At 34.8% G+C, this 12444-nt stretch overlaps 1 pseudogene; it reads left to right on the forward strand.

The window, feature by feature from the left end:
- Nucleotides 1–430: 430 nt before the first annotated feature.
- On the forward strand, nt 431–1010 carry LOC112635856 (annotated as a pseudogene).
- The last annotated feature ends 11434 nt before the right edge of the window (nt 1011–12444 follow it).

The following is a 12444-nucleotide window of genomic DNA, read 5'->3' on the forward strand; positions in this document are numbered from 1 at the left end:
CTTCTTGTTAAGGTTGCTATAATTTCCATGCTATCAAATATCAGAAATCACTTCTCTGTCCCTACCATATTTGAAATTTAAACTGCATTTAAAAGAATTGATTATATCCTCCTTCTTGAAATGCTTTCTTTTCTTGGCTTCTATGACTCAACTTTTTCCTGCTTTCCTTCTACCTTCCTCAATATACTTCTTTCTTGTCTCTTCCTCCTAGGCTTAACATCCAACTGTTCATAGTACTCCAGATTTGGTCATATATCATCTCATCTCTGTGTTTTCCTTATCTCTGGGAAATCCTGGCTTTAATACCTTCTCTTGGTCAATAACTCTCAAATCTGTATTTGTTCTGGACTACTCTCTTGAATGTCAGATTCATATTCAACTGGCTAGTTAACATGTCCATTGCCTATTTAAAAGAAATCTTATTCAAGATATGGCAGCTCCACCAGGTGATGTGTTCCCTGGGGAGCCACTGGGTCCCCCAACACCCCTACTGGGGCTCCCAAGCTAGCTAGGCTTTGCTTCTTCAGGAAGCTCCAGGTTCTCTGAGACCTTATAATAGTACCTTGATGGAAAAGTTGAAGTCATATTTTCAGGCTTGCTTTGCTTCTCTGGTGAGTCGGAACTATGTCAATGGCACCAATCAGGAAGAAATTCAAACTGGTGTTGATCAGTGTATACAGAAGTTTCTGGATATTGCAAGACAGACAGAATGTTTTTTCCTTCAAAAAGATTGTAATTATCTGTCCAGAAACCAGACAATGCTATCAAAGAGGATTTCTTAGAACTAAGGAATGAAATATAGTGGAAAGACATGCTGGTCCAGAACTTGACATAGTTAAGGCATTCGTGGAGGTGCTGGAGGACATCAATGTGCAGCACAAAAAGCCAGCTGACATCCCTCAGTGTTCGTTGGCCTATCTTGAGTAGGCATCTGCCAATATACTTGCACCTCTGAAGCCAATCTGAGCAAAAGGACAAAAACTGTCAGCATGAGAGTGGCTGGTATCTGAGACAACTCTATGAAGACACTTTTTGCCACACATCCCTTCTTGTGGACTTGACATTTTGGAAGAACTCTGCCAGAAAATGAGTTGATTTTAGTTTTACGCTCCCATCTAAAATTTTTTCACTATTTTTATAGCTGTTAATTTCTTGGGTACCTTATAAAAATGTCTCTGGCTTGGGCAAACCAAGTAAATTTTTTTATCTTTAGCAAAGTTTTAGAGTATTAGTGTGATGTCATTTATAGATTATTTTTTATAACTTTTCCATGTTTTAAAAAAACTTTTTTATAACTTTTCATCTTTTTTATATGTTCTCGATTGTTACATTAGTCTGATCTCATGTAAAAATTATAATAGCCTGAGAATCAGGGGATGAGGATTTTGGTTGTAGGACTTTTATGATAATTACCCCATTCAGTGGTAGTGTAGAAAAATATTAAAGTTTCCTCTGTTTCAAGACTTCAAACTACCCCAAGAAGAATTTAATGCAACAACATTTGTAATGCTTCCATGGAAAATAAACAATATGCTCCTGAATGACTTTCAGGAAAACAATAAAATTAAAGCAAAAATAAAAAAAATTAATTGAGATAAAACCGGAACACAAAATATCAACATCCCTTGGATGCAGCAAAAACATGGTTAAAAGTAAAGTTTATAGTGCTAAACACCTACATCAAGAAGTTAGGAAGATCTCAAATTAACTATCTAGCATCATGACTAGAGGAACTGGAAAAACAAGAACAAACTGCCCCCAAAGCTAGCAGCAGAAGAAAAATAACTAAATTCAGTCCAGGACAGAATGAAATTGGGGCCCAAAAATCCATACAAATAATCGATAAATCCAAAGGTTGGCTATTTGAAAGAATAAACAAGATCAATAGGCTGGAGCTAGATTAATGAAGAAAAAAAGGAGAAGATCCAAATAAGCACAATCAGAAAAAAAGGTGACATTACCACCAATACCACAGAAATACAAAAGATCCTCAGAGACTATTATGAACATCTCTATATACATAAACTAGTAAATCTAGAAGAAATGGTTAAATTTCAGGAAACACAAAACCTCCCAAGATTGAATCAGGAAGAAACTGAAACTGAACAGACTAATAATGAGTTTCAAAATTGAATCTGTAATGTAAAACCTACCAACCAAAAAAAGCCCTGAACATGATAGACTCACAGCTGAATTCCACCAGATGCACAAAGAAATGTAGGTATCAATCCTACTGCAATTATTACAAAAAATTGAGGAGGAGGGACTCCTCTCCAACTCATTCTACAAAGCCAGCATTATCCTGATACCAAAACCTGACAAAGACATAACAAGAAAGAAAGAAAGAAAGAAAGAAAGAAAGAAAGAAAGAAAGAAAGAAAGAAAGAAAGAAAGAAAGAAAGAAAGAAAGAAAGAAAAGAAAACTACAGGCCTACATCACTGATAAACATAGATACAAAAATCCTCAATGAAATTTGAGCCAACCAAATCCAGCAGCACATCAAAAAGTTAATCTACCACAATAAAGTAGGCTTTATTCCTAGGATGCAAGGTTGGTTCCACATATGGAAATCAACAAATATAATTCATTACATAAACAGAAACAAAATTCATATAATCATCTAAAAACATGCAGAAAAAGCTTTTGATGCAATCTAACATCTCTTTATATGAAAACCCTTGACAAACTACGCATCAAAGGAATATATCTGAAAATAATAAGAGCCATCTACGACAAACCTACAGCCAACATCGTATTGAATAGGTGAAAGCTGGAAGCATTCCCCTTAAGAACTGGAACAAGACAAGGATGCTCACTCTCACCACTCCTATTCAGTACAGTACTGGAAGTCTGAACCAAAACAGTCGTAAAGAGAAAGTATTTCTGTTTGTGAACAATATGATTGTATACCTAGAAAACCCTAAAAATTCCAAGGAAAGGCTCCTAGAACTGAGAAATGACTTAAGCAAAGTTTCAGGACACAAAAATAATGTACAAAAATCAGTAGCATTTCTACATAAGAATAATGTCCAAACTAAGAGTCAAATCAATAACATAATTCCATTTAAAATAGCCACAAAAACAATAGCTAGGAACTGATCTAACTACGGTGATGAAAGAACTCTACAAGGAGAATTACAGAACACTGCTGAAAAAAAAATTTAAAAACATAGCTGACACAAACAAATGGAAAAACATACCATGCTTGTGAATTGAAAGAACCAATATTATTAAAATGGCCATACTCCCAAAAGCAATCTACAGATTCAATGCTATTCCCATCAAACTACCAATGTCATTTTTCACAGAATTAGAAACAACTATTCTAAAATTCATATAGAACCAAAAAAAGAGCCCAAATGGCCAAAACAATCCTAAGCAAAAAGAACAAAGTGAGAGGTATCACTTTACTCAATTTCAAATTATACTACAAGGCTACAGTAACCAAAATGGCTTAGCAAAGCCATTGGTAAAGGTACAAAAACAGACACATGGGTCAATGGAACAGAATAGAGAACCCAGAAGTAAAACCACACACTAACAACCAGTTGATCCTTGACAGTCAACAAAAATAACCAATGAGGAAAGGACTCCTTATTCAATAAATGGTGCTGGGATAACTGGCTAGCCATATTCAGAAGAATAAAACTGGACCTCTAACCTTCACTATATACAAAAATTAACTGAAGATGGATTAAATATTTAAATCTAAGACCTACAACTATAAAAAAATCCTCAAAGAAAACCTAGGAAATACCCTTCTCAACATCAGCCTTGGTAAAAATATTTATTGCTAAGTCCTCAGAAGCAACTGCAACAAAACCAAAACTTGACAAGTGAGACCTAATTAAACTAAAGAGCTTCTGCAGAGCAAAAGAAAAGGTCAACAGAGTAAACAGACAACCTACAGTATGGGAGAAAATGTTTGCAAACTATGCATCTGACAAATTTCTAATATCCAGAATCTACAATGAATTTAAGCAACTCAACAAGTCAAAAACTAATACCCCCATTAAAAAGTGGGCAAAGAAATGAACAGACACTTTTCAAAATAAGGTATACAAGAGGCCAACAAACATATGAAAAAATGTTCATCATCACTAATCATCACAGAAATGCAAATGAAAACCACAGTGAGATACCATCTCATACCAGTCAGCATGACTATTATTAAAAAGTCAAAAAATAACAGATGTTAGCAAGGCTGCAGAGTAAAGGTAACATTTATACATTGTTAGTGGGTGTGTCAATTAGTTTTATCGCTATAGAAAGTAGTTTGGAGATTTCGCAAAGAACTAAAAATAGAAATACCATTTGACCCACTAGTCTCATTACTTGGTATATACCCAAAGGCAAATAAATTATTCAACCAAAAAGACAGATGCAACTCGTATGTCCATTGCAGCATTATTCACCAAAGCAAAGACATGGAATCAACCTAGGTGCCCACCATCACTGGACTGGATCAAGAAAACGAGGTACTTATCCAGCATGAAATACCATACAGCCATAATTAGAATGAAAACATGTCCTTTGCAGCAACATGGATGCAGCTGGAGGCCATCATTCTAAGTGAATTAGTAGAGGAACAGAAAGCCAAAGCACATGTTCTCACTTATAAGTAAGAGATAAACATTAGGTAGTCATGAACATAAGGATGGAACCAATGGACACGGGGGACTACAGGAGTGGGGAGAGAGGGTAGTTGAAAAACTACCTATTGGGTACTGTTGGGTACCTGTTGGGTACTATGCTCACCACTTGGGTGATGCGTTTTCCACCTGACCCCAAACCTCAACATCATGCAATATACCCTTGTAACAAACCTGTACATGTACCCCTAAATCTAAAAGAAAACTTGAAAAAAAGTTAAATAATTATCAAATATTATATGCTCTGAGAATTCTGTCTTCCTACTCCCCCATCATACCTTTTCCCTACATTCTGCAATCCCTTACTTCACCTTTCATGTCTCTTCTAGCTCAGTAAACTATTAACCAGTTTGGCTTGCTCAAGCCAAAACCTAGGGTTACCTTTGGTTTCTCACTTTAAATCCATTATCAAGTTCTATTGACCCTGCTTTCCAAAACTTTCCCTAATTTTTCCATGTTGATGCATCTCCACTACTACCATCTCAGTCCAAGCCAACATAATTCTCACTTGGACTATGCAATAACCTTCTAACTGCCTCCTGCCTAACACTCTTGCCCCACTTCAATCCATTTTACACATGACAGATGAAAGTACCTTCTAAAACATAAATCAGATCACTCGACTGTCCTGTCCATTATACTTAAAGTGAACTCTAAAATGTTGTACTTAAATTCTTTTCTAAACAGCCCTAACCATCAAATTCTAGCCTACTCAAAAGTCTTCATCCCATGCCACTCTTCACATTGCCTAATATTCTCTAAACTCCTTCACAGTTTACTAGTATCTGCTTGGAATCCATTCTTCTCTGAAATTTGACTTGTGTAGTTTTTCTTGTTATTCAACCACATTTGATTGTCTCTACTAAAAGATATAAAGAAAAAAAAAATTCCCTAAACATTAGTTGTATACCAGATAGCATGGACAAAATTACTTTTCTCAAGTAGAGAAATCACATTCAGAACACTACCTGCAAATAAGTTGCTATCTGATTAAGCTTATAATATTCCTCTTTCCTTCTTCAACCTCTGCCTCTCTTCTGCACAAGACAAACAGATAACTTTAATGGGGATGTGATATGAGTAACCATCTCTGCTTCTTGGAAGCACTTGATTGTGCTACAAACATTTGAAATCCCTCCAGGAGAGTTGTATTGTTTTGTTTACTCTTAGGGCAAGAGGAGGCAGTTACAAGGGCCTTCAATTTGACCCTCCTTGTTAACTAAATTGGTCAGGTAACCAATGTGGGTATATTCTCTAATTGCTGAGAATATCCCTTCTAGCAGTTGCCTGCTCTTTCAGAGTCAAGCAGCAGCTGCAGCTGGCAATCTAACTTGCTGCAGGATTTGTCATACCCATTCATGTGTTATGAAAACACAATATGTCATTTAGACATGATGGGTTCTAAACCATTTTGTTGTGCCTGATGCCATCAACATCAGCTTCAGAATACGGATCCTCACTTGTATGTAGGCAAAGACAATGACTTACACAACCATTTTTCCATCTTACTGAGGTAAATTCATATGCCTCTCCAGACACTCATACAGCCTTGGGTTATGCAATGTATAGTAATTAACATTGCACCTTCTTGATTGTACTGCCTTTGTGGCTAAACCAAACCAATACAGTGATCATTCAGATCAAATTAATCAACAAATCCCAAACTGGCGTTATCTGTGCCCTTCAAGTTTTGTCTGTTTGTAGAGGAGAGTAGACCATAGAACGTCTCTCCTTTGGGAATGGGATTTTAGTCCCATCTATTGCCGTCGTAATTATTGGCAATAAAACCAAAGATCAGCAGTCCATTCTAAACTCCCTTGAGAAGGTGATAATGGATAATAGACTAACCTTAGATCACATCTTGTCCATCTCAAATGAGACCTACTGATCCTCTTAGCACTTATTAACAGTTGACTGGGTCCACAAACTTGTGGGGCATAGTTGAGGTCAATACTGCAGATTGGTCTCAAATTGCTGCTTGAAATTTTGTTGAGAGTATCCTTAATTACACGCCGTATGAAACAAATTAAATAGATTTGGATTTAGCCTCTGTTTATCAGATTAATCAGAGTGGCCAATGGAGTGCACATACATGTGAAAATGTGAGTTTGGCTAAGAATATTTAGGGTGAAGGGGATTTATGGAAAGGCAATTTGCCATGAACTCTGAGCAAAACTGCATGATCTTGTATTCCATGAGTAGAAGGTCCTGACTGCTCTTAACCTCCAGCATTTGACAAGATTGTGTTTTCAGTGACCAACTTTCAGGTATGAGGCAATGTTTCTGACAGTCAAAGAGTATGCATACTATATACAAAATAGGCGATTCACCAAGCTCGTTCTTCAGTTACAACACAAACCCACTGTGTGAACACCATCCACTTGGGCCCTCTGAATTATCCCTTGGGACTTGGGAAATAAGGAGAAATGATGCAAACATGATGCCCATGCTGCTTGCTATGGTGTGAATAATAAAGTTTCCTACCTGGCCCAGAAATCTCATTTCTCTATGTCTTCTGTGAAACTGTAACAGGTATCCATAAAACTGTAACAGGCTAACTTAGTAGCTTCCAAGGGGAGGAAAATTAAATCCCAAACTTTGACAATAGTGACTGTTAGGTTCAGGTTTTAGTCAACCACCAGAGCACACTGTTAGAGCCTCTCCTATGGGCTCAAGGCAGCACATTAAATCTAGAGTCTTTATTGGAGAGAGAGAGAGAGAGAGAGAGAGAGAGGACAGACAGAGAGAGAGAGAGAGAGATGCCTTTATCACCTTCAGGTTTCTCCTAACATAAACCAGCAAAATCTTATCATTTGGGTCAAGTTTGGTATCTTCTTCTAGGTCACACTTTGTATTTATCTTCCTGTATCTTATAGGACCTTGAGTCTAAATAAATGTCTAGAAAAAAAATGAGAGGAGGTGGGACTGAGATTTAGAATAATCAGCATTCTCTAAAAAGGTGATTACTTCAAAAGAGCTCATCATAGATTCTTCACTCAAGGGAAGCTAATCTTCTCTGGCAATGGGGAAGAACTGCTTCTGATGACAAGGGAGACCCAATGGAATTTGGGAGCCTTTAACTCAGAACCATCCAAGAAAGTACATTCTTGAAAAATCCAGTTTCCAGCCTTGGAATGCAGTAGTGATAGTACTGAGGTGACAACAGACATCTAGCACAAATGTAACAGAAAATAATTTATTGCATAAGTTTCAATATTATGCACAATGGTAAGATAAGACATGCCTCAAATGTTGTCCCCCTCTCCAACTCATACCTAATTTGAATTTCATTTATGGGTGTAAGTAAAATTAGAAGTTTGTCTTGTGTTAAAATGGAAATTTAAAAAGTTTAATAAAATGTCTATGCTACTTTGAATGAATCAATAAGATGTTTTCTTGAGATCAAGTTTTAAAGAAGGGATAAAGAAACAGAAAATATGGAACTTTAGTTCTTGAGAGGGATCTATTGCACAAAATAAAAACAAGAGGAGATAAAAGAAAATCAAGATATTGGGGAGATGAACTACAGTTTTGCCCAAGGGTAGCCTAAATGGAGTACAGGGAAAATTTTGTCCTACTTCCAAGGTAAAACAAATACAATAATTTAAAAGTATCCTTATTACATTGTCATAATAAACTCATAAGTTTAAAAATGGGTCATTTACAGAGAAATTAAGATTTAGTTTTATTTTATAGTTAAATTTTTAATCCTTGCAGCATAAAAATAAACAAACTTAACATGATGCTCATGATATAAAAGATAATTATGTCTCTATCAGACAAATTTGAATTCCACTTTGCTTTCCTTAATGGTTAGTAGGATTTTTTCTGTTTTATTTAGAAAAACTTTAATTGATTTTTATTGATTTTTAATGGTCCCTCCTCCTCAAAAATAAAAAGTAGTATGATGTTTCTTTCTCAGTTAACTCATTTACCAGCTATTGATTACTGGGAGTCAATAATCTGGAAAGTGATCAAGCAATTGGGAAAGCTGAATTTCTTCCTGTGTTTATTAGGAATATGAAAAAACTGCTGCTAGATTGGACTAGCACACACACACAAATCAACAATGTTGAAATCCCTAATTCCTTTCCACTAGTTATTAGAAGAGATCCCAGGATATACAAAAGAAATTTTAATCCCCAAAGAAGATATCTAGGCAAAATTGCCTGAATGATACAAAAAAGATATGTTGGTAAGGAAAAAGAGAAAAGATTAAGATAAACACCAGAGTTTGCAGAGCAAAATGAGAAGAGCTGAGACTAGTAATCCCCTGTTGATATATGATAGGAAGCACTGGTGCACAGTGCCTTTCAAGATACTGGCACTATGAACTGAATTCATTACAGAACATTATTTACCTGTGCTCTGTCTGTGAAGGTACTATGTCAAAAATAATAATGGAGATCAAAAATTTCAATCTTACTGACAGTGCCTAGGGATGATGCCATAAGACTGTGCTGGCAACTTCATCTTAAAGTTCTGTTTTCAATTATTATAAATTTTCTAAAAAAAACTACTTTAGTGCTGTTATTTTTCAACTGGTCTCTTGGTGATATTGTAAGAAAGATTGAGCAAAATCTATTCAACTGTTTTGTATATTTCATCTAGTAAATATTTATTATTTCATGATATTAATCCATAAACGTGTCACAGTATTGTTCCCTGTACTGATCAAAATACATTCCCTGGGATTTAGGATTAGATATATTTTGTAAGCACAATAAATAGTAAATTAAAGTTTTAACACAACAAAAAATGAAAAATAGAAGGGAGGGCAAGAAATACACAGTATAAAACATGATAAAGTGTATTAACCTAAGTCACACTCTTAGGTAAAACATATTTGTTATAAGTATATTTTCACCCCAATTTAATAATGTCACATCAAAAAGACCTCAAAACCTGCCTAACGAGTAAGTTTACTTGAATGATTTCTAATGTGTCCCCCAACCTTCCCTAATTGACATCTTACCTAATGTCTAAAATTTAATATTTGAAATTTTCTCTTTCGGACTAAAACAGTCAAGTTGGTTGTTGAAAATGGTACATTAAGCTTTTTCAGACCTTTCTCCTTTAATGTAGAGCATGTATATGATTCCTGAGTATGGAACCATGTGGAGACTTCTCAGAAACATAATATTACATATAGAAAATACATGTCTCATAATGATGCCTACAAGTATGATATCATCTAAATAAAGTTTTAAAACACACAGACACACAAACTGCACATGCTGGTTACAGACATATGTAAATGTAATAGCATGTAAAATCAGGAAAAAATATGATTTTTAAAAAGTGAATTTCTCTAAAAAGGAAAGAAAAAATACCTATAACAAAGAAATTCAAACAATAAAAATAAGATAAATATATTTGAATTTAGTTATTTTTAAATATTCTCTGCTTTAAAATAACAATATATCTGTTTTAAATACTCCGCAAGACTTAAGATTCTCTCTTTGCTGTTACTATCAAGGTATCTTAAGATTTACCTAGTTCTTATTATGATAATGTCAAAAATTACTCTATTTTTCAACAAATATCACTATTGTAGTCCATGATACGTCTTGTCTTTATTTCTGATATTTAAAAATTCTGAACACTGAGAATTCTGAACACTCAGTACTTGCGTGAGTGTTGAGCACAGAGAGATGCAATCACATTTCTCATCATTAGTTGACATTCTCTTCTAACGTTTTGAGGAAATTAAAGCCTATCTATAAGCACTGGCTGATGAAAGGGAATTATAGCAAGTATTAGGAGATAATTGTGTAAACCAGGAGATGCTTATTAATTATCTGATGATGATTTAATACTAACACATATTAGTCTATTTGTATTTAGAATAAAAGCAGATATAATAAAACCAGCTGCCAACAAGAAAAAAAATTGTTCATTATGAGTTTCAGTTACTTGTAAATGTCTATCTGGCAATCTATTAAAATTTTATATATATATAATTTTATATATATATATATATAAAAATAACAGAAGTATTCAAAATACTTAAACAGGATGACATGGGTTTCAGGCAATTAAAAAAGCAGATTGACCAATCAGAACAGAAACTGAGTATAAACAAAAGGCAAATCACAACCTTCTCTTAAGGGACTAAGAAAAGGTAAAAATAATTATAATTTCCTTACTATATATGGTCCTGCTTTCTCATTTAATAGCAATGCTTCTCAAATTTTGATATGCATATGAATCAACTAGGAATCTTGGGAAAATGTAGATTCTGATTCATGACATCTGGAGTGGGTTATAAAACACTGTTATTCAAAGTGTGGTCTTCAGACCATTAAAACAAGTGTCATCTGGGAGTTTGTTGGAAACATACAATGTCACGGCCTTTCCCAAACCTACTGAAGAATAATCTACATTTTAATAAGATCCCTGAATAATTCATATTTCAAATATTAAAAGTAAGAAACACTGCTCTATCTGACATATAACCTGGTACCTATAATTGATCAAAGGCAAAAAAGGGGATGGGGAAAATTTTAGAGAATAAGAAAAACTCAAGAAATGTAAATCAAATACAACATGTGAAACTTGGTATATGAAGTTTGCTGATAGTAAAGAACTATTGTTAATTCCATTAAATTTGATAATTGCATGTAACTATGTAGAAAAAAACAGCAAAATATTAACAATTGTTCAAACTAACCAATGGGTATATGAAGGGTCATACATAAATCTCTCTATTTTATGTATGTTTGAATTTCCTCATAATAAAAGTTAAACAGTCCCCAAAGATTATTAATTAAATATTGCAGCTTCTGTGAATCAGGAATTCTGACACACAGCAGCTTAGAGTCTCTCATGAGGTTGTAGTCAGATGTTGATGAGGCCTGCAATTATGAAAGCTTGACCGGGGTAGTAGGATCCACTCATCACATGGCTATGTGACTAGAAAGTTAGTGCTGGTAAGTTGGTTCCTGTCCACTTGGGCCTCTCCAGGAACTGTTTGAATGTCCTCATGACTTGGTGGCTGGTTTTCTCCAGAGCAAGTAATCTAAGAGATCAAGGTGGGGACTTCACTGTCTTTTATGATCTAACCTTAAAAATCACATCCCATCTCTTCCATTGTATTCTATTGGTCACTTTCTTTCAGAGTGTTCCAATTACTGCAAAGGAGAATAAATTAGAGAGGAACAAGATTTTAGGCAAGGACAGCAATTTTGACAATTTTTTCTACACTTTTTTTTATCTCACTCAAAGATTTTTGGCAAATTACAGAATTTGAAACTAAAAGAATACTTGTCCATCAGATTGGTGACACAGGGTAATTGCTCTAATAATCTCAAATTTTCCGTGGCTTCATACAATAAAACTTTCTTTTTTACTCAGTCAATAGCCATCCAGGTCAGCAAAAGCTGCTTTGTGACCCTCAGCTTTATAGTCTTCTCTGTTCGGCAAATAGAGAAAGGAAAACATATTTGCCTGTGGGAATTTTTAAGGGGCAGAACTGAAAGTGGTGTATGTTACTAATACCAGATTTTATTGGCCATAATTCAGTCACATGGACACCTCTAAATGCAAAAGAGACTGTATGACTAGGAGGAAGAAGTTCATTTGTTAAACCACTATCCAGTTTATGTCCTACGAATCTTCTAATCTGTATGTTTTAATTTATAATGGAAGGATATTGGGGTCCAGGGAGATAAAGGACACATAATGAATGTCAGTCTGGAAACAGAATTTACATAATTTGACTCCCATTTCAGTTCTCTTGTCTTTCTATCAAATGGTGACAATTTGTTCTCACTCCTATGTTCATGATTT

The sequence above is a fragment of the Theropithecus gelada genome, chromosome 12, assembly GCF_003255815.1.
Source record: "Theropithecus gelada isolate Dixy chromosome 12, Tgel_1.0, whole genome shotgun sequence".
In the NCBI taxonomy this organism is placed as follows: domain Eukaryota; kingdom Metazoa; phylum Chordata; class Mammalia; order Primates; family Cercopithecidae; genus Theropithecus; species Theropithecus gelada.